Genomic DNA, 23,756 nt, shown 5'->3' on the forward strand with positions numbered 1-23,756 from the left:
CTTTTACTACAAGATCTGAGTACTTCTACTTTTACTACAAGATCTGAGTACTTCTACTTTTACTCAAGTACAATATCTGAGTACTTCTACTTTTACTACAAGATCTGAGTACTTCTACTTTTACTACAAGATCTGAGGACTTCTACTTTTACTCAAGTACAAGATCTGAGTACTTCTACTTTTACTCAAGTACCAGATCTGAGTACTTCTACTTTTACTCAAGTACAAGATCTGAGTACTTCTACTTTTACTCAGGTACAATATTTTTTTTTCAAATATTGAAGTTAAAAGCATCAATCTGGTGCACTTTGAGAGTAAAATGAAGAGATCTATGGATACATCTCTCAACATTATGAAACAGAACTGTAAACAGTGCAAGAGACTGGCGACCCCCTGTCGACGGGGGGAGGGTGACAAAAAGGTTTGAGAAACACTGCGCTAGTGGATTGTCAAAGGGGGAGCCTCATTGCGGGGAAATTATACAGATGGCTAGTCCGCCCCTGAAAATGTCTACGCAAACATTATTATTAATAATAATTTTTTTTTTAAATTATACAAACTTGAGCCAATAGATCAGCTGTAATCCAACACACCTGCAGAGCAAACAGCCGGATGTTGGCTCTTCCAGAGATTAACCTTTCAGGGGGAATATTTACCTAACAGATTATAGAATCACAAGGTTCAAACATTCCCAAAGAAATACCAGGAAACATGTTTCAATGATTTCTGGGAAAAATACGACATTAAATATCCGGGAAATATTTAAAAATAAGGTTTTAGTCTTTCAAATACTGAGTACTTCTACTTTTACTCAAGTACAAGATCTGAGTACTTCTACTTTTACTACAAGATCTGAGTACTTCTACTTTTACTACAAGATCTGAGTACTTCTACTTTTACTCAAGTACAATATCTGAGTACTTCTACTTTTACTCAAGTACAAGATCTGAGTACTTCTACTCAAGTACCAGATCTGAGTACTTCTACTTTTACTCAAGTACAAGATCTGAGTACTTCTACTTTTACTCAGATACAAGATCTGAGCAGTGGCGGCGCCAGGGATTCTCTCTAGGGGGTGCTGTGGGGTAGCTTGACGTTTCATAGAGGGTGCTCAAACTTGAAGGGTTTCCCATTAATGCACCAGCGCTACAGTTGAATTTTCTACTGCAACCATACTTGTCAACCCTCCCGATTTTCGCGGGAGACTCCAGATTTCATTGCCCTCTCCCGATTTCCTCCCGTGGTCATATTTCTCCCGATTTCTGACAAAATCAGATTTACTCAGGACTGTTTCCACTCGGACTTTAATACAGCTACACCATTGTTTGGTTTCCATGGTAACACGTCTCTTTAGTAGCGCGCGCAACTGAAAGTCTGATAGGGTGAGGCAGATAGTCACAGAAAACAGAACAAAAATCGACAACTACTCTACTCTGCTCACTCCTTTCCTGCCCACACATATGCTCCATCAAGGATGGTGCTACAGGCCGCAAGGCATTGCACTTAGAACTACAATATAAGCATGTTAATGTTAATCTAACAGCTCCGGCGATACACTAGCACCCCTCAGTCTGACAGGAGAGAGTTCTCCCTCCACCTTCTTCTTCTTCTTTTCTTTAATGGCGAATCGCTTCCACTTGGAGCATATATCGCCACCTACTGTTTAGTTATTAAATGTTCATACTAAATCCTTGTCCTCAGACCAGTGCTTTTGAGGAACTCCCTCCACCTTGTTTTTGAAAAAGCTCCTTATATCCGTTAGCTTGGCTAGCTAGCACCAGATGCTAACCACAACGATCTCCCGTAGAGACCCACCGGTGCTTGCGCACGCACACAAAATGGCTCGTGCGTGCCACACACAGAGCAGAGCTTGAATGAAACACAGAGAGCCAGAAGTAAGCTACTTGTACTCACGAGGCCTATTATGTGCAGAATCCCTCTCGCTTTCAGGTGGTTTTGATTGAGTGTCCACACGTGGACGTTTAAGGACTAAAAAACGATCCATTTGTCACTTTGCTGTTAGCAAATAATTTGGCGCTCCAGCTAACAGGAAGTCACTCAAGTGTCACAAAGTAATTTAGCCTATGGGTAGGTCAAAAATATAATGGGTGCTGGCCATTGGCCTAATCATATCACCTGTGTTGGCTTTATGTTTTTGGTCAAACATTTGTTTGTTTCACATTTGAATTGATGTAATCAATAATTTGTATAATTTCATTTAATAAAACTTTTTTTTTTTTTATTCGGAAAAAATATATATTTCTTGGGGGTGCTTAGGGGGTGCTTTGGCAATCCTGGGGGGTGCTTCAGCACCCCATAGCTCCCCCCTGGCGCCGCCCCTGGATCTGATTACTTCTACTTTTACTCAAGTACAAGATCTGGGTATGTTTCACCTAAAACACCAATGAGCTGACAGAATATTTACTCATAAGTATTGTATCTAATATGTACATGTACTAACTACGGTATTTTTTTGCCAAATACATTTACACATACGATGAATTTGACTTGTTGTACATACATACGTTTAGTTACAGATGGTAGAAAAGTAAGAAAAACAACCATAAAAACAACGTTGTTTAAGTACAAATACTATTTTATGTACTTATATTGCATTGTTTGAGGAACCTGTGATCCAAGTTTTTAATTCCACAACTATATGACAATACTTCTGTCATAATACGTTTATTTTGTATTTTTATACTTGGAAGTCAATATTGCTGGGTATGACTGTTAATAGCTTATACCAATAATCAAATTAATGCAAATGAGTATTTCCAACAAGGTTTATAAGCTCTGAGTATTGTGAAGAAGGTGCTGAACCAATCAGTGACCATCATGAAGGCGGATACGATTTGCAAGAGATAGGAGAGTTGTTAAATAAATGTACAAAAATATATATGTATATTGTACAATAGTTTTGCTGGCTCGTCTAAATGTGGGGTTTGATGGTGAAATGTATGACTTTGGTAGATTAAACATTATATTAACTCACAGTAGTTTAGAACAATACAGATTTGTATTTTAATGGCAAATATGGACAAATGCTTTATTGAAATGCAAAAGCCCAATATATATATACAAAAATTGTTTTACAATTATTACATTTGGAGTTGCTGCAGTGTCCCTTTCTACAAATCAGAAAACTATTAAAAACACAATCATTTAAAAACTTTAATCACAAAAAAAGAAAGACGTGATGCAAAAAACGATCACGTCCTCAGATATCGTGAGTACGGTGGCCCAGAAGGTCCAAACACACTTCACAACACACGTAAAAAAAAAACTGATTTAAAAATAACCCCCTGCCCCTCTTCACATGACACATGCATGTCTGTCGCATGTTAACAGGTCACATGTTCTGCATCTAATGCTGCATTCAAAGACCTCTTCAGAAAATAATTCCTTAGAGTTTCTCTAGTTGTACATGGATAGATAGATAGAGAGAGATGGATAGAGAGATAGATGGATGGATAGACAGATAGATAGAGATAGATGGATGGATGGATGGATGGATAGATAGAGAGAGAGATAGATGGATGGATAGATGGATAAAGAGAGAGAGAGATAGATGGATGGATGGATGGATGGATGGATAGATAGATAGATAGATGGATAGATAGATAGAGATATTCTTCACTGATTCCATCTACATCTGGAAAGATACTCTGTGCAGCCATTATGCATACGTATCCAGAGAGGGCATCGGCTCAGGAGGCAGATTACAAATCTGTAAAGATGAACACCTTGACAAAGATGACCCTCTGCTCACCATCACATACTACACCAAAGGACAGGTCATGGTCCAAGGGAATGAAGCCAACCTGGAGGCATTCCCCCTGTTGACAGCTGAGGTGGACACAGAGAGGATCAATGTCCCCTCTGATGTCCCCTCTGATGTCCCCTCTGACAGCGAAGGTGATGAGAGCCCAATAGAGCAGGGGTTCCCAAACTTTTCAGCCCGCGACCCCCAAAATAACAGTGCAAGAGACTGGCGTCCCCCTGTCGACGGGGGGGGGGGTGAAAAAAAAAGTTTGAGAAACACTGCGCTAGTGGATTGTCAAAGGGGGAGCCTCGTTGTGGGGAAATTATACAGATGGCTAGTCCGCCCCTGAAAATGTCAACGCAAACGTTATTATTAATAATATATATTTTTTTTTAAATTATAAAAAAAATTAATCAATGTTAATAAAAAAAAAAAAAATTAATTTTCCATTTTTATTTTGTAATCATCTTGCGACCCCCACTTTGGGAACCCCTGGAATAGAGAACCCCAACACCTTGTCCATCTCTGCCCCTCCCACACCGGCCAGCTCCAACAATCGGCTGAAGGAGAGTATGGCCCTGCTGGAGCTGGACTTTGCTGAATTCAAAGAGCGGACCCAGGCCAGGCAGTCTGGTCCCCCAGACAACACTCTGCAGCAGCTTAAAGAGGACCTCCAGCAGCTCAAGAGAGACAACGGGGCCTTGGCATCTGACCTCAGAGGAAGTGAAGAGGCACTCAAACAGGAGAACAGTGTGCTCCCACTCAGCCTGAAGAACAAGACCCACAAGTGGTCCTGCTGGCTGACTCAAACGGGAAGTTCCTGGACCCAAGAAAGCTTTTTCCTGATAAAAAGGTGCTGTCTAAACACTGCAGCCCCACAGGCCAGGCCATGAAGCTGTTGAAAAAGGAGACCCTCAGGAGCCCTCAGTACCTGGTGATCCACATGGGAACAAATGACCTGCACAGCCTCCGTCGGGACTCTGCTGAGGCAGTGAGGAAGGTGGCGGAGCAGGCCAGCAAGGACTTCCCCGACACCCGCATTGTGGTCTCCACCCTGCTGCCTGTACCAATATCCAGTCTCTGATAGTGTTACGTTATTATGCTGTGAGTGCTCTCACACTGGTTTGATTCTGAAATATATATATATATATATATATATATCTGTGTGTGTGTGTGTGTGTGTGTGTGTGTGTGTCCGCACCTGTAGCCTGTTATTGTCTCATTACACCGCACTGTGAATGAATCAAAGTAAATATCTAAGTGGTCATGAACACATCTGTCCATCAGAAAGAGGGCTGCTGTGCCTCCTGTCATCATTAATGGACGTCTCTTTAAAATGACCGCTCAGAGGAGAGGAGTTCTCATTTCTCTAACCGCCTGCTGCTTCCCCTCCTCTCTCCTAGGTTCCCCTCCTCGGCTCCTCCACTCGCATCTCCTGTGGGCGGGACTAAGACCCGAGGAGGGGAGTTAGAGAAATGAGAAAGGGCCCTGGAGAAGGAGACACACACACACACACTACGGCACGTAACACGGAGGGAAAAGATAACAACAATTCCATATAGTGAATTCAAGAAAAACAATTCAGAAACAACAACAAATCCATTTTAATTATAAGCGCACTTTCCAAAAATGTAAGAATTTTGAGATAAAAACGTTAAATAAAAAATGGCTTATGTAACAAACTGTAGTCATTAACCCTTTCAGACACTGAGATGTTATATTAGGTAAAACAGTGGAGAAACCCCTTTTCCTCTGAAGACCTGGGGCTGTACAATTCCTACATCTTGCACACACCCTCCAGGTATAGGGTAACAATATAACTAACAGATATCACCATGAAACTTCTCCACTTCATTACTGACACTAACACAATCACTTTTTATATTGCAAGTTTTCTGACATGTTATGATTACATATGCAAATGAGGTGTAACATTGGATAATCTGCAGACTCAGACAGACTGTGAACTCAAGTGAAGTCAGTCAAAGTTATTTGAGGCGGATTCATTTACATTTTCCCACAGAAAGCAGAATAGGACAGGGTTATGATGTTGATATCATAGGACCCTGAAGGCATCTCCTCCTTTTGTTCAACACGACACTCCCCAAATATTTAGAAACAGCTGAGAGATCACCACCTCGCTAGAAACAACAGGGAGGGAACACACAGTCTCACTTTTTAGACGTTTAAGCTGATTCCTGGGGATTTCTACTGTATTTTTAAACCACACTTACACACACACACTAGTACACAGTTCACACACACAGTTCACACACACCCTGAGTGTGTTAGATTACTATATAGTTTAGATCCTAAATAAAGATCAATACTCACCGTGTCACATTTATAGAAGCCGTCTGCATGCTATTATTTTTGAAAGGTGACAGACACATCATTATCCAAAAGTGTCTGAGTGACAGATTATCCGTACATGTGTTGTGCCCGCTCTGATCTTTGTTTGTTAGTGATTATATTCTCAAATCAATCCCTTTGTATTGTGTAGAGTAAGTCTGAGAATGATCTGGGGTTTCTGAGGACTGCAGGGTTTCAGGTGGACTCATGTTTCTGTTTGAGGATGAGAAGCAGACCCCCCTCTGATCCTGGAAATGTGTTTTCAGGGAGTGAAATAACAGAGGTAACTTTAAAGCTCAGTGTGGAACAAACTGCCCATCCCATAATACACCCAAAGACATGTTATAAAAACCTCTTACACACAAAGGCAAGAATTTAAAAAGGACAAGCAGTCAACGGTATTTCATCATTATTATATACACGCAATTACTTTTTTGATATTATTACTATTGCATCATCATTGTAATGTCTTGTTTAATTACATTTAATTTAAAGAATGTAATTCCTCAATAACTTCCTCAATAAGTATCATCAATATTATTATTTTATTTAAATTATATTTATTTAAAATGTATCACTTTTAATATCCTAATATTATTTTATTGTATTTTTATTTACATTTAATATAAATTATTTTGTTATTGTATTAATGTATTCCTTTTTGCTTGATTTAGTCTGAGTCTCCACTAGAGGGCGACTGTACTCTGAGTCTCCACTAGAGGGCGACTGTACTCTGAGTCTCCACTAGAGGGCGACTGTACTCTGAGTCTCCACTAGAGGGCGACTGTACTCTGAGTCTCCACTAGAGGGCGACTGTACTCTGAGTCTCCACTAGAGGGCGACTATACTCTGAGTCTCCACTAGAGGGCGACTGTACTCTGAGTCTCCACTAGAGGGCGACTGTACTCTGAGTCTCCACTAGAGGGCGACTGTACTCTGAGTCTCCACTAGAGGGCGACTGTACTCTGAGTCTCCACTAGAGGGCGACTGTACTCTGAGTCTCCACTAGAGGGCGACTGCACTCTGAGTCTCCACTAGAGGGCGACTATACTCTGAGTCTCCACTAGAGGGCGACTGTACTCTGAGTCTCCACTAGAGGGCGACTATACTCTGAGTCTCCACTAGAGGGCGACTGTACTCTGAGTCTCCACTAGAGGGTGACATCTAGAAACAGAAATATACACTGAGAAACAAGTGGATCAAATAAAAAAGTGTGTTAAACAAATACAAATGACCACAATGAAATGTTAAAAGAATAAACTATGTTGGACTTATTTAGCATTTTAATTCTAGTTGATACACACTGACAAAAACAAATATTAAAATAAATCACACACACACACACACTAGGGCTGCTCGATTATGGCAATAATCACGATTATGTTGGTCAATAATTAATATCACGATTATTAAATACGATTATTCATTGACTTTTAAAACATCCATTTATTGAACTTTAAAACAAATAATAATTTGAACAGTATCTTTTTAACTGTTGATTACCCTGAACGTACAATTCAACGGAAAAACCAATACAAAAAATTAATTAAATAAATGATACATTTAAATAAATAATATCAAAATAATAAATACCAATAAATAAGATCAACAAATATTTTGGAGCGCACTTCCACAAAACATATATAAATAAATTATACTAAAATTAATTGGATCAAATATGTTGTAGTGCATTGTCCCAACCTAGCAAAGCAAAATAATCGTTTTTTTCGAATATGTTGTTTTTGTAATTGTGCAGGCCAAAATCGTGTGACACACACACACACACACACACACACACACACACTAATTAAGATGATATTATCTGACTGAACAAAACGTGCATTTATCAAACAGGTTCTTTTTCCACTGACCTTATTTCCAGCTATTTTCCAAAATCCTATGGAGATATCCCATTGCTATTTTGTCAAGGGAAACCGAGCGCAGCTTACTTCCTGGTTTTAGGACGCGTCACTGCACCACTAGGTTGATGCGATTGGATTGGATTGTGAGGCAAGGGAAGCCAGCCGCCTCTGGCTTCCCTTGGCATGGCCCTGACCAGAGCCCTAGAGAGAGAGCTAGAGCTGCAGGCTGCTGTTCACCTTCTCCAGCGTCTCAGTGGCCGCTCGCTCCAGTTCGCTCTTCATCTGGCGGTTATTCTCCTCCAGGATCTTTACCCGCTCCTCCCGCTTCGATTTGTCTTCCTCCTTTCTGGCCGTCTGGGCCGTGAGCTCTGCCTGTCTCTGTCTCTCCTCCAGCAGCTGCTGCTCCATGCTCCTCAAACGGCACAGCTCCTGTCTCTGGCTGTCTGAGACTGCATGCATGACCGCATCATCTCCTTCAGTCCCTCCAACGTGCCCCTGGTCCTCCAGCCGTGGACCCCGGGTCAGCTGCTGGCATAGCCACACCGTCACCTGGCTCCTCTCTTTGGGCGTTCTTTTTTCCTCTGGTCATTTTCCCCTCCTCACTTGGTCAATCCCACTTCGGACACCAATTGTGAAGCTGACTGTTGAGCGGCCCGACCTAGCAAGGAGGCAGAACGTCCAAATACGACCCGGTGTGGGCATCTATTCATCATCTATTCATCACTGACACATGACTCACAGCCTCAATATTGCTGAACACAGTCAGCAGCCACAAAGATCTCACACACACTTCTCCTTAATGGCGAATCGCTTCCACTTGGAGCATATATCGCCACCTACTGTTGATTTATTACATGTTCATATTAAATCCTTGTCCTCAGACCAGTGCTTTTGAGGAATTTGAAGATCAGCTTGTTTGCTTCATTTCTTGATTTACTTTCGTATATTGACTTGAAATCCATGTCCTTGACGTTGAGTTGTTCCAGTGCAGTTTTCAGAATGACTCTCTGTCTGTTATAATCCGGGCAGCTAAAAAAAACATGTATTCTCTCTGGTTGTTGGCAACCATCACAATTGCCATTTGGATGTTTTCCAATCAGATGCAGTGATGAGTTTAGTCCAGAGTGTCCCAATTTTATCCTGCTGTTAATGCTCTGTTCTCTTCTACTACTCCCCCAAGTGCTTCCTGTTCCTACTTCCCTTTGTATCTGATATAAATGTCTTCCTTTGGTGTTACTGTCCCATAGTTTCTGCCATTGTTGCTTGATAATCACTTTTGTAAAATATTTGTCTTCTGCTCTACTGATGGGTACCATAATATCAATCTGGTTTGCTTTCAAACCACATTTTGCCAGTTGATCCACTACTTCATTCCCTCTAATGCCCACATGCGCTGGAACCCACACAGATTGAACAACAATTCCCAGATGAACTAACCTAAACATGATGTGTAACATTTCATGTAAAATATCCTGACGACATTCTGAAGAGAAGTTGTTTATACTCTCCAGAGCCGCGCTGGAGTCAGAGCAAATGACCACTCGCATTGGCTGTATTTCCTCTACCCACTGAAGTGCTAGAGGGATAGCCATCATCTCTACTGTATATACTGCAATGTGATCACTTGTACGCTTTCCCACTTTGACTTTTAACTCAGGAACATAAAATGCACAACTAGTTAGACCATTTTCTGGATTTTTGGATCCATCAGTAAATATTTGTATAAAGTGCCCATATTGTTCATGTAGAACAGTGTTCACATAAGCCTGTACATTGAATTTGTTTTTCATTGAATGTACCCGTTTCAATAGTGATACATCTACTATAGGTTGAGGTAGCAACCATGGTGGAACAGCTGATAACAACACCCTCAGACTAATATTCCATTCTTTAACTTTGAATTCCTGACATAACTCAGAAAAACAAAAACTTTCTTTTTTTATTTTGTTACTTTCCCAACTTGTTTGTACAGTTTGTTTAGTAGGGTGAGTATCTTTATGACCCTGTAGATTTGCCCAGTAATGAACAATTAACTGCTTTCTCCTCAAAGAAATAGGTACTTCTCCGACCTCTACCTGAAGTGCCGACACTGGTGTAGATCTGACTGCCCCACAGCATATACTTAGTGCTTGTGCCTGGACTCCATCTAATTTTTGAAGAGAAGAGTATGCAGCTGACCCATACACTATTAGTCTGTATTCTATGGCTGATCTAATTAAGGCCGTGTATACGTTCCTCAAAGCAGCTTGATCAGCCCCCCACTTAGTGCCTGCCAAGCACCTCATAACATTTAAAACCCTTTTACATTTATCTACTACGTTATCAATGTGAGTACTCCATGTGACTCTCTCGTCCAACCATATTCCCAGAAATGTAAATGTCTTCACTTTCTTTAGATCTTGTCCATAAAGTTTGAACCTAACCTCCTCACCTATCCTTTTCCTCGTAAAAAATAAAGTTTCAGTTTTTTCCACCGACAATCTAAACCCCCATGTCAGAGACCAGCTTTCAATTTCCCTAATGGCTTCCTGAATCTTAGCTCCAATATATTTTACATTTCTGCCCCTTTTCCAAATAGCTCCATCATCTGCAAAAAGTGACTTACCAATATCAGATCCTACTTGTGTGTATATATCATTGATCATGATAGAAAATAAAAGAGGACTGATGACACTCCCCTGCGGGGTTCCATTTTCAACTTCATGGCTTCGAGAATATGACTTGCCAACTCGGACTCTGATGGCACGGCCAAACAAAAAATCCATAATCCAATTATATACATTACCTCCCAGACCCATAATGTCCAGTTTTATTAATAATCCTTCCTTCCACATCATATCGTAAGCTTTTTCCACATCAAAGAATACAGCGACAACACACTCCTTGTTCGCTTGGGCTTTCCTGACTTCAGACTCCAGGCACAGCAGTGGATCTAAAGTACTCCGCCCTCTTCTAAACCCACTCTGATAAGGAGTCATTAGTTCATTTTTCTCAATGTAGTATGTCAGCCTTTCTGTTATCATTCTTTCCATAACTTTACACAAGTGTGATGTCAGAGCTATAGGTCTATAACTGCCTGGACTGGTTGGATCTTTCCCAGGTTTCCTAATAGGAATAATGACTCTTTCCATCTTATTGGCAGCTTCCCTTTCTCCCAGATCTTATTGTACATCTCCAGCAGCTTTCCTAATGCAAAATCACTTCATTTGGTCAACATTATGTAACACACATTATCTTTCCCAGGAGCAGTCATTAATGCTCTTCTCAACTCTTGAATAGAAAAAGGTATATTTACAACACTCTGCGACGAATGTCTTTCTTCATATACATTAGGATGTTCATCTAACACTTCCTGCCTCCTGGTCTTACCTTCTTCTGTCAAATTTTCCAAAGAATGAACTTTGACAACATTTTCAGCTAGACTTTCTGCCTTCTCCATCCGTAGCACCAGTGGCAACTTCCCCTCCATTCTCTAACACTGGCAGGTTACTCTGATGTCTTATTCCCCTCATCTTCTTAATCATTCCCCATACTTTATCTAATGGTGTAGTTCTCCCAATACTTGAACAGAATCCTCTCCAACACTCCCTGTTTGCTCTTTTAACAATGTTCCTTACCTGAGCCTGTGCCTTTTTATATTCTAATAAATGATGTAATGAATGTGTCTTTCTTAGCTTTCCAAACAGCCTGATTTTGTTCCACCACGGTACCATCTTAACACATTTACTAAGTTTACCAGTTTTATTCCCAATAGTTTGATTAGCGCTTTTAATTATATTTGAAGTAAATTGCTCATTTATTTCATCAATACTTTCTGCCATATCAATCTGATCAAATTCATTATCACACAATTTAACAAACATCTCCCAATTTGCTTTAGAAAAAGTCCATCTCATGATACCGTCTAGCTCAACCACATGATTTATATCAAACTACATTATAATCGGAAGATGATCACTCCCAATACTGTGATCTGCCAATACTTCCCAACTGCTACCAGAAGCTAATTCACTTGTTACAAGAGTTAGGTCGATCACAGACTCTGTTCCATCTCTCAAATTGATCCTTGCCCATTATTTAAACAAACTAATTCCTTTGCCTCCATTAAGTCCTTCACCAGCTGTCCGTTGTAATCTGTTGATCTCCCTCCCCACATTGTATTATGTGCATTAAAATCACCACACCAGATTATTTCATTTCCTTTGCAAAGACTGTCTAATTCCTCTATTCTGAGTTTATTACATGGATTATAAAAATTCAGGACACTCATTTTCCTTTTATTAATCCAAACTTCTACACCCACTATTTCTAAATCATGACTGTTCTTAAATGTTAGCTTACTATAAGACATGACTTCTCTGATAAAGATTGCACATCCCCCTCCCTGGCCATCATTTCTATCTTGTCTTATCAGTATATCCCCCAATGATGAAGTCCAAATGAGTCTTCAGCCATGTTTCTTCAATACAAATAACGTCTGGTTTTTCTTTTAACTGATATATATAGGTCTTGAATTCTTGTCCATTTGTAATAAGGCTTCTAGCTTTCCATTGCAGAATGAGAAAAACCATTCATCTACTCACTAATCTGTGAATCATCATTATTGGTGGCTAAAATTTCATGTATCATTTCAACGGTGATATCCTTTATCCCCAAAAATGCACCTGCTGCTTCCACTACAACATTCACCACTTTTCCAATAAAGGCCACAAACTTGTACTTATTAACAATCAATGCATCCTCTCCTATCACACACTGATGTGAACACTTTGTGGAGCTTTCCTTTGCCTGTGGAATTTGGGAAAATCTTTTGAAGAGAAAATACTTGATGCTACTTGGGATTTCCTAGCTATGTTTAGTGAAACCTTTTCTGTTGCTTCAGCATATGAGACTTTGCACTTTGTATCTTTGCACCTCCTTGGCCTTTCTCTGCACTTCACAGCCCTGATACGCAGCACTATGTTCCCACCACAGTTACAACATTTCACCTTAGCACCTGCAGTACAACTACCATATTCATGTTCCCCCGCACATGTTGGACACCTGGGCTTAGTTGCTTTGCACTCGTCTGCCACATGCCCAAACCTTTGGCACTTAAAGCACCGCAGAGGTTTAGGGATGAATTCTCTTACTGGAAAGCTCATGCAACCGATCATTATCTTCTGTTGCATTGTTTCTTCAAACTGAAGAAGAACAGACAAACTATCCACTATCTTACCTTGATACCTAGGAAGACGCTTTACTACAGTCCCTTTCCCCCCTTTCATTTCCTTCTTGAGTTCTTTTATGCCTATTTCTATGGGAACTCCACTGATAACTAAGTATTTTCCGATTTGCTCCAGGAACATGGCATTTAATTCGGACTTCATTCAGGGTCTTCATTTTCAGTAACTTTTCCTGTTGTCTTTTAATCAACTCAACCAACATCCGTCCTTTGCTCAGAAATCTTGCTTGCTTTATCGATCCAATTTCTTTTTGAATCGTTTTAGTCAGGGCCACTGGATGTAGCTTAGCTGCGGATTGCTCACCAAACTCCACGATCACTTTCCACTCTTCATTCTCAATCCTTTCCTTTACTTTCTTCAATTCATTCTGTGAATCAGATTCACTAAGACTGTCACTTGACATGTCTATCTTCTTTCTTGAAGTCTTTTTCCTTACTTCATTCCACCCTCCTTCTCCTTCAGATGCACTTTCCATATCCTCCTCTCCAGGACTCAAAGACACCATTCCACCAGCTGCTCTCAATCTCGCACTCACGTCAACGTTCACTCCTATCTCCGTCTACTATCGCAATGTCAAGCACGCACATCAGGAAGCCTCACACACACTAACAGGCAAACAGAACCTAAATACACACAGACTAATCAAACCAAGAAGACACAGGTGAGGGGGGAGGAGACAAGGACACCAGGTGAACACAATCACCAGCAACAGACAATACGGGAGGGAGAACACTTTTCAAAATAAAACAAGAAACAGATACAGACAAACTAAAACGCAGACAGATCGTGACAAATAGATCATTGACATGTATATTCACATTCTTCCTGCGCGCCATGTTTCAGGGTAGAACAGATCAGTATACTTCGCCAAATATGAAGCTATATTATCTGTGGTCAATAGGGGCAGCTCCAAATAAGATCTGTGGGAAACACCTGTTAGATAAATGCACGTTTTGTTCAGCCGGATAATATCCACATGTCTAGACTACTCTTATCATTTTCGAATAATAAATCTATCGATTAGATTTATGATAGACTTTTGAAACTACAAGAAGATAAGGAGGACTTTTACAAACAAGTAATAGAGATGTTTGTCCAGAAGGATAGGCAAATGGACTTCATCTTCAAGTCAAGGTAAGACCGCCATTGTATTGAAAATGGGATCTTACTAAGAGAGAACAATCCAATATTTAAATGATGAAATTACATTTGTTGGGTATCCTTTTGTCGAACTGTCTGTTTAAAATTAATCGAAGCATCAGACTGGAAAAAAGCTTTTGAAAATAATATTATATTTTGATTTAGGTCAAAATATAATGTTTGTAAACCTGAAGAGTCTGTGCCTCAGCAGCCATGAGGGGGGAGGGGGGGGGGGGGGGGTCGGCTGTTTTAGAACAGTTCTCCAGTGAACGGGGGGAGTCTCCCTCCGCAGCCGGTTGGCGTAGTTTTGGCAGAATCCCGTTGTACAGACCGACGCTAACAGCAGCCCTGTCTGTGCACACGGAGACCGACTCTGTCGTCCGGCGATCTAACCGCCTTCTGGAAAAGCTTCACAAGTACGTCGGTACGCAAATGCGCTTAGTGACACAAGTGGCGGTACGCATTTCAGATTGTTGCATGCGTAGGCCTACCTGCGTAGCCGACCAGTTATGTGCACCCCTGTATATAGACATCTACGTTTTTTGTGCCCCACCACTTTTGTACATATAAAAACGCCACTGTATATTATCCGTAACGGAGGCCGAGATCCACGGCCCCAGAGATCACCTCCGTCACACGGCCGTGTTCTGGAGAAATGACTCAATATGTAAACGAGTCAGAAACAATTACTCAACTCAGTGATTCAGGAGGCGGCGTGTATTCAGGCGTGTTCGGAAAGATGTTAAACACACTCTGCTGATAATGACAAAAAGAAAACACAATTACACAAAGGTACCAGGAGCTTGATTCACCTGAATACCTGAACTGTTAGAAGCCATACACATCCTTTCATTTGTCAACACCTCAGACTCATTGAAGTGAATGGAGGACGAAACGCTGTATTCTTTGCAGATATGAGTTTAAACACGTGTGGAGCCTTATTTCTGGCACTGGGATGAAAAACAGATCATGCTTTTCAGAAAAAAGTGAGCATTTTGAGATTTCCAGAAAAAAATCATATTTTTTAATTTTTCAGAAAATAGTCAACATTTTCAGAAAAGGTCCGAAATTTGAGGTTTTCAGAAAAAAGTCAAAATACTTTTGTTTTTTCAAGCTGCAGCACCTCTTTTCACCCTCTGTCTGAAACCAGAGTCCAGTCTGCTCTGATTGGTTAACTGGCCGGCCCTGTTGTGATTGTTCAACCCTCAATGAGGTCCCGCCCCTTATCACGTACCTTGTGTTGGAGCACTAGCCAATAGGAGCGCGAGTGTTATCCTTAGGGCCCAATTTAAAATGTAACTTTTTCTATACAGATTTAAAAAGGGAGCTGTTTGCTAACGTATTACCAAAAATGAATCTGTGCATTTGTTTTTCGCAGCTGCTGTTTTCAGACCAGCTGCACAAGAAACGTTCCTATTGTTTAATGTGAATTGTTTTTATAATCATATCAGAGGGCATTTTAAAAGGACTTTTCTCCCAGAGCTGCAGTGTTTGGTCCATCCGTGTTTTTGCCGGCCCATATCTCCCTTCCTTCTTCATGATCACAACGTCTCGTTTCTTAAAGGTCAACACTGAGCACGTCGGGGGGTGAAATCAATACGAGGAGCTTCGGTTCGCTCTCCGATCAGAGGGTACGTGCATGGTCAGCAGCAGGAGAGATTATCAATAACTGCAAGGATTAAAGCTGCATCTTCATTAACAGAAAGCTCTGAGCGCTGATCAATGAAGCGAAGCTGCGACGACAGAGCAGTGCATGCTGGGAAACAGTGGGGTGCGTCTCAGGGGGAAAACACACTTGTCATCTCAGACTGAAGAGAAGAGGCGTCCTTCAAAGCAAAACATATATTATCCTCTCAATCACAACACACGCTGCATGGATGCTGGTGAATTCAAACATGTAATGAAGTGTTACACACAGCTGCATTTTGTTTGGTGTTTTAAAGAGGCCCTATTCGGCCTGTTGGGGTGTTCCCTCTCCGTAGTGTGTTCGATAGGTTTTAGTGCAGGTCAACGGTCTGCAGAGGATAGCATCCCTGTATTCCACAACCAAGTGACATCACTATGTAACACTCACGCTCATATTGGCTAGCGCTCCAACACATTGTACGTGGCTGAGGGGCGAGAGATATCTAAGCGGTTGACCAATCACAACAGAGCTGGCCAGCTAATCAGTCAGAGCAGACTGGGCTCTGGTTTCAGACAGAGGGTGAAAAGAGGTGCTGCAGCACAGGCAGTACACTACATACTGATATACACCTGAACATCAGCAGGAGAGGACTCTTTAAAGTAGAGACACTACATACTGATATACACCTGAACATCAGCAGGAGAGGACTCTTTAAAGTAGAGACACTACATACTAATATACACCTGAACATCAGCAGGAGAGGACTCTTTAAAGTAGAGACACTACATACTGATATACACCTGAACATCAGCAGGAGAGGACTCTTTAAAGTAGAGACACTACATACTGATATACACCTGAACATCAGCAGGAGAGGACTCTTTAAAGTAGAGACACTACATACTGATATACACCTGAACATCAGCAGGAGAGGACTCTTTAAAGTAGAGACACTACATACTGATATACACCTGAACATCAGCAGGAGAGGACTCTTTAAAGTAGAGACACTACATACTGATATACACCTGAACATCAGCAGGAGAGGACTCTTTAAAGTAGAGACACTACATACTGATATACACCTGAACATCAGCAGGAGAGGACTCTTTAAAGTAGAGACACTACATACTGATATACACCTGAACATCAGCAGGAGAGGACTCTTTAAAGTAGAGACACTATATACTGATATACACCTGAACATCAGCAGGAGAGGACTCTTTAAAGTAGAGACACCACATACTGATATACACCTGAACATCAGCAGGAGAGGACTCTTTAAAGTAGAGACACTACATACTGATATACACCTGGACATCAGCAGGAGAGGACTCTTTAAAGTAGAGACACTACATACTGATATACACCTGGACATCAGCAGGAGAGGACTTTTTAAAGTAGAGACACTACATACTGATATACACCTGAACATCAGCAGGAGAGGACTCTTTAAAGTAGAGACACCACATACTGATATACACCTGAACATCAGCAGGAGAGGACTCTTTAAAGTAGAGACACTACATACTGATATACACCTGAACATCAGCAGGAGAGGACTCTTTAAAGTAGAGACACCACATACTGATATACACCTGAACATCAGCAGGAGAGAACTCTTTAAAGTAGAGACACTACATACTGATATACACCTGAACATCAGCAGGAGAGAACTCTTTAAAGTAGAGACACTACATACTGATATACACCTGAACATCAGCAGGAGAGGACTCTTTAAAGTAGAGACACTACATACTGATATACACCTGAACATCAGCAGGAGAGGACTCTTTAAAGTAGAGACGCTACATACTGATACACACCTGAACATCAGCAGGAGAGGACTCTTTAAAGTAGAGACACTACATACTGATATACACCTGAACATCAGCAGGAGAGGACTCTTTAAAGTGGAGACACTACATACTGATATACACCTGAACATCAGCAGGAGAGGACTCTTTAAAGTAGAGACACTACATACTGATATACACCTGAACATCAGCAGGAGAGGACTCTTTAAAGTAGAGACACTACATACTGATATACACCTGAACATCAGCAGGAGAGGACTCTTTAAAGTAGAGACACTACATACTGATATACACCTGAACATCAGCAGGAGAGGACTCTTTAAAGTAGAGACACTACATACTGATATACACCTGAACATCAGCAGGAGAGGACTCTTTAAAGTAGAGACACTACATACTGATATACACCTGAACATCAGCAGGAGAGGACTCTTTAAATTAGAGACACTATATACTGATATACACCTAAACATCAGCAGGAGAGGACTCTTTAAAGTAGAGACACCACATACTGATATACACCTGAACATCAGCAGGAGAGGACTCTTTAAAGTAGAGACACTACATACTGATATACACCTGGACATCAGCAGGAGAGGACTCTTTAAAGTAGAGACACTACATACTGATATACACCTGGACATCAGCAGGAGAGGACTCTTTAAAGTAGAGACACTACATACTGATATACACCTGAACATCAGCAGGAGAGGACTCTTTAAAGTAGAGACACTACATACTGATATACACCTGAACATCAGCTGGAGAGGACTCTTTAAAGTAGAGACACCACATACTGATATACACCTGGACATCAGCAGGAGAGGACTCTTTAAAGTAGAGACACTACATACTGATATACACCTGAACATCAGCAGGAGAGGACTCTTTAAAGTAGAGACACTGCCCACTGATATACACCTGAACATCAGCAGGAGAGGACTCTTTAAAGTAGAGACACTACATACTGATATACACCTGAACATCAGCAGGAGAGGACTCTTTAAAGTAGAGACACTACATACTGATATACACCTGAACATCAGCAGGAGAGGACTCTTTAAAGTAGAGACACTACATACTGATATACACCTGAACATCAGCAGGAGAGGACTCTTTAAAGTAGAGACACTACATACTGATATACACCTGAACATCAGCAGGAGAGGACTCTTTAAAGTAGAGACACTACATACTGATATACACCTGAACATCAGCAGGAAAAGGACTCTTTAAAGTAGAGACACTACATACTGATATACACCTGAACATCAGCAGGAGAGGACTCTTTAAAGTAGAGACACTACATACTGATATACACCTGAACATCAGCAGGAGAGGACTCTTTAAAGTAGAGACACTACATATTGATATACACCTGAACATCAGCAGGAGAGGACTCTTTAAAGTAGAGACACTACATACTGATATACACCTGAACATCAGCAGGAGAGGACTCTTTAAAGTAGAGACACTACATACTGATATACACCTGAACATCAGCAGGAGAGGACTCTTTAAAGTGGAGACACTACATACTGATATACACCTGAACATCAGCAGGAGAGGACTCTTTAAAGTAGAGACACTACATACTGATATACACCTGAACATCAGCAGGAGAGGACTCTTTAAAGTAGAGACACTATATATTGATATACACCTGAACATCAGCAGGAGAGGACTCTTTAAAGTAGAGACACTACATACTGATATACACCTGGACATCAGCAGGAGAGGACTCTTTAAAGTAGAGACTCTACATACTGATATACACCTGAACATCAGCAGGAGAGCACTCTTTAAAGTAGAGACACCACATACTGATATACACCTGAACATCAGCAGGAGAGGACTCTTTAAAGTAGAGACACTACATACTGAGAAAGAAAAGGGCCGCTTTAATATATCATAATTATAATAATTATCCATGTAAATAAATAAATAAAGTTGTTGATAGCAGCTTTGAAAAGTGTTTTTGTGAGGCTCCAATATGTCTGGGTTTAATAAGTGCTTAGAATCGAACGTGTCGTCGTCCTTCCAGCTAAAATCTGTTGTAATTAAAACCAAATGTAAAGTAATAAACGTTCAGCCGTGCAGCTCGTCGTCTTTCAGAGTCTTCATTCAACTTCTGAAAGCTCTTTGAGGTTTTCTTCTGCGCGCTGACAGCAATCTGAGTTTCATTTGTACATCATCACATCCTGTAATGAGATCTCAGGATGAAATCAAAGGTGGAGTAATAATCCCGTCCTCTGTGACTCATCTTGATTACGTTTCTTTGTAAATGAGGTTCCTTTATGATCGGACCGGTTGTCTGAGACGGAAACAGGTTGTTCTTTTGAAGCGATTCATGCTTTCAGATTTCAATCAGAGGAGAACCAGGGGGTGAATGAACCCGATCTGAGGCTGACTCATCTTTGGATCCGGAGGCAGAAGCACGAGAAACGTCAGGCTGTTATTCACAAGAGGGATTTTTTGCATATGAGGTTTTGTATTCAGACATCCAACCGTCCTGATTAAAAGTGCTGTTCAAGCTTTAAAACACTTGGTTTTAGACGTGGGTGGTCAGCTCATTAAAATACCTTTTCTTGTTTCTATTGACCATTTTCAGATTTTCAGAAAAAAGTCTGAAGTTTGAGATTTTCGAAAAAAAGTCCACATTTTTGAAATTGTCACAAAAAAAGTCATAATTTCGATATTCTCTTCAAAATCTAGTATTTTCAAATTTTCCGAAATAATTCTAAATGTTCAGATTCTCAGAAGAAAGTCAACATTTTCAGATTTTCTGAAAACACTCAGTGCTGCAGCACCTCTTTTCACCCTCTGTCTGAAACCAGAGCCAGGTGTGCTCTGATTGGTTAGCTGGCTGGCTCTGTTGTGATCGGTCAACCGCTTAGAGATGCTAATAATTATTGTTGTAAATAAATAAATAAAGTTCTTAATTGCAGCTCGGAAAGACTTTTTCTTGTTCCTGTTGATCGTATATCTGTTTCTCGGAAAAACTATGAAAAGCTCCTGGAAATCCTGACTGTCAAGAAAACTGCATCGTTAATTTGGCTTTTTTAAAGTTTTAGGCGTATGACCTGTGCGTTTTAAATAAGTCTGTCTAAGTCCATGTGGTGCCCCGTGTGAGGTTTTGTTTTTTGTTAAAGCGTACTTGCGAGCCCCCTTCAGTTTTCCCGTTCAATAAATGGAAGAAAAATGGAAGTAGAAATAAAGGTGTCAGAGCCAGTGTTTTGATTTGATAAGAAAGGCCACCTAATTATGACGTCTGTAGTCAACGCACTATAAAGGACTACAATTCCCACGGCGCCTGCGCTAACGCCATAGTGATGGGCAACCTGTTGATAGACGCCGTCGAGGAACAGTTTTTAAACGTAACATACCGTACACGTACACACGAACCATACAAGTACCCTTTAAGTTGTGAAGTTATAAGTATTATCACGAAAGAAAGAATACCCAAGTTGTTTTATTTGAGTTTTGCCTCTTTCTTCTGAATATTGTAAAGGCCTATTTTCTTTGTTGCATGTGTAAAAGTTTGTTATTTTATTTTGAGCAAACACATCGCAACATTTTCTAAACCATCGGAGGCCAAGCAACACTTCAAACTGTGAGTACTTTTAAGGAAAGAAACGAGTTAGAACGGTCTGTTTAAGGCGCCTAGTGGCTCGATGGAAAGACAAGGAAGGAAGCCACGACAAAAGGAAAGAGGAAACACAAAATTACTTTAAAGAGAAACAAAAAGATAACAAAGACACACAAAATGAGTAGAGATGAAGTGACTACAAACTCTAAGGGAGGCGTGTGGCGCAGTGGATGGTGCGTTGGTGTTGGGATCAGGGGAGCAAAGGTTCAAACCCCACTGCAGTCAGCATGTTGTTGTGTCCCTGAGACACTTCACCCCAAAGTGCTCCTGTGGGGATTGTCCACAGTATTGAGTATGGAAGTCGCTTTGTATAAAAGCGTCTAACAAGTGACATGTAATGTAATGTAATGTTAAATTAATTAATTTATGCATGTTTTGATTTCTCCTGGAGTAAATATATTCAAATAAAAGTCAAATATAAGTTGTTTCCCTTTTTAAAAACACTACGTACATATTTAGAAAAATAAAATGTGGACTGCGCTCACACATTCCTAACTCTAGATCTGTGGCAGGTGGACCGACCCCTCGGACGCCTCACTAATGGAAGTGCTGTTTTTTGTTTTCCAAGAAAAGGGGTTTTGTCTTAATTTCTCACTAATCTTCATCTGCTCTCCTGTTCGGGGTTTGAACCTCCGCTCACTGGCAGATTATTCCTCCGGCCATATGTCTGCAGGACAGAGCTGCAGATTACACCGACCCAACCTCTTATTCCCTAAAACATTATAAAACTGAGTCGTTTCAAGGAGCTTTCCTGAAAACAATCACTTAATCTGGAGCTGATTCAAAGGAAACAGGGTTCAACATGTGAGCAAGCAAAAAGTAAAGTCTCCAATTTAGTTCATTTAGTTTCTTCAGTTTAAAGAAAGAATACTCTGATAATTAAAAGGACCTTATCCTCCACCTCCGAGACACCTCAGAGGGAAATACTGTTCTTTTTACTGCACGATATTTACCTGACAGCTCCTACATAAAGAACGTGCTGCATCTTCAGAAAGGATGCAGATATAGAAAGCCAAAGGTTCCACATGAAGAAACATCTTCAGCAACAACACATGCAGCGTTTAGAGAACATTCAGCAGCTTCAGGAGACATGGCAGCGTTTAGAGAACATTCAGCAGCTTCAGGAAACATGGCAGCGTTTACTAAAAGCTACAGAAACCAAACGCTGCAAATACAAAACGCTGAAGAAGCTCAAACACAACGGAGACCAGGGGACACTAAAGAGTGACGCACACAGCTGGAGACCAGGGGACACTAAAGAGTGACGCACACAGCTGGGAGACCAGGGGACACTAAAGAGTGACGCACACAGCTGGGAGACCAGGGGACACTAAAGAGTGACGCACACAGCTGGGATACCAGGGGACACTAAAGAGTGACGCACACAGCTGGGAGACCAGGAGACACTAAAGAGTGACGCACACAGCTGGGAGACCAGGGGACACTAAAGAGTGACGCACACAGCTGGGAGACTAGGGGACACTAAAGAGTGACGCACACAGCTGGGAGACCAGGGGACACTAAAGAGTGACGCACACAGCTGGGAGACCAGGGGACACTAAAGAGTGACGCACACAGCTGGGAGACCAGGGACACTAAAGAGTGACGCACACAGCTGGGATACCAGGGGACACTAAAGAGTGACGCACACAGCTGGGAGACCAGGGGACACTAAAGAGTGACGCACACAGCTGGGAGACCAGGGGACACTAAAGAGTGACGCTCACAGCTGGGAGACTAGGGGACACTAAAGAGTGATACACAAATATGGCTACTTGCTGCTTAAAGCTGCCATTTTTGATCTTGTAAATGTCAGAAATGCACTCAGCATCCTCAATAACTCCAAAAGACAATCTCAAATTGTCCAAATGGACCGTTCTTTAATCATGTACAGATATAGGCTGTAATGCTAATTAATGCTAATAAAGCAACTTCATTGTGCCAATGGCCCAATATGCAGGTTAGCATCGGAAAGTTAGATCTGGAGACCACATCAACATTTCTGGGTTCCCAACAGGACTCCCATCAAACAGCCTGTGTGTGTGTGACAGAGAGGGTAGAAGTACACACATCCTTTCCTCAAGTAGAAGTACAGATACTTGTGTTTAAAAATACTCTGGTGAAAGTAGAAGTACTGACTAAACTTCTTTACTCAAGTCAAAGTAAAGAGGCTTTGAAATGTACTTCAGTAAAAAGTACCCATAACTAGCAGCTGTTTTAAAGAGTACCTGACCTCCCTTTATATTAATAGAACAATAATGTCATTGTTAGCTAATGAATGTTTCCATGGTGACCAACGGCAACATGACAACGTTTCC

General features: G+C 41.0%; 1 protein-coding gene across 2 annotated transcripts in view; it reads right to left on the reverse strand.

Moving 5' to 3' along the window:
- slc39a6 (solute carrier family 39 member 6) overlaps positions 1–2,124 on the reverse strand; it is a 29,542-nt gene extending 27,418 nt beyond the window's left edge. For both annotated transcript variants that reach the window (XM_079648992.1, XM_079648990.1), the window contains exon 1: positions 1,915–2,124. The gene's annotated coding sequence lies outside the window, so the exon portion shown is untranslated. The remainder of the gene's footprint in view (positions 1–1,914) is intronic.
- Between the last annotated feature and the right edge of the window lie 21,632 nt (positions 2,125–23,756).

Source organism: Notothenia rossii, assembly GCF_949606895.1.
Source record: "Notothenia rossii genome assembly, chromosome: 9".
In the NCBI taxonomy this organism is placed as follows: domain Eukaryota; kingdom Metazoa; phylum Chordata; class Actinopteri; order Perciformes; family Nototheniidae; genus Notothenia; species Notothenia rossii.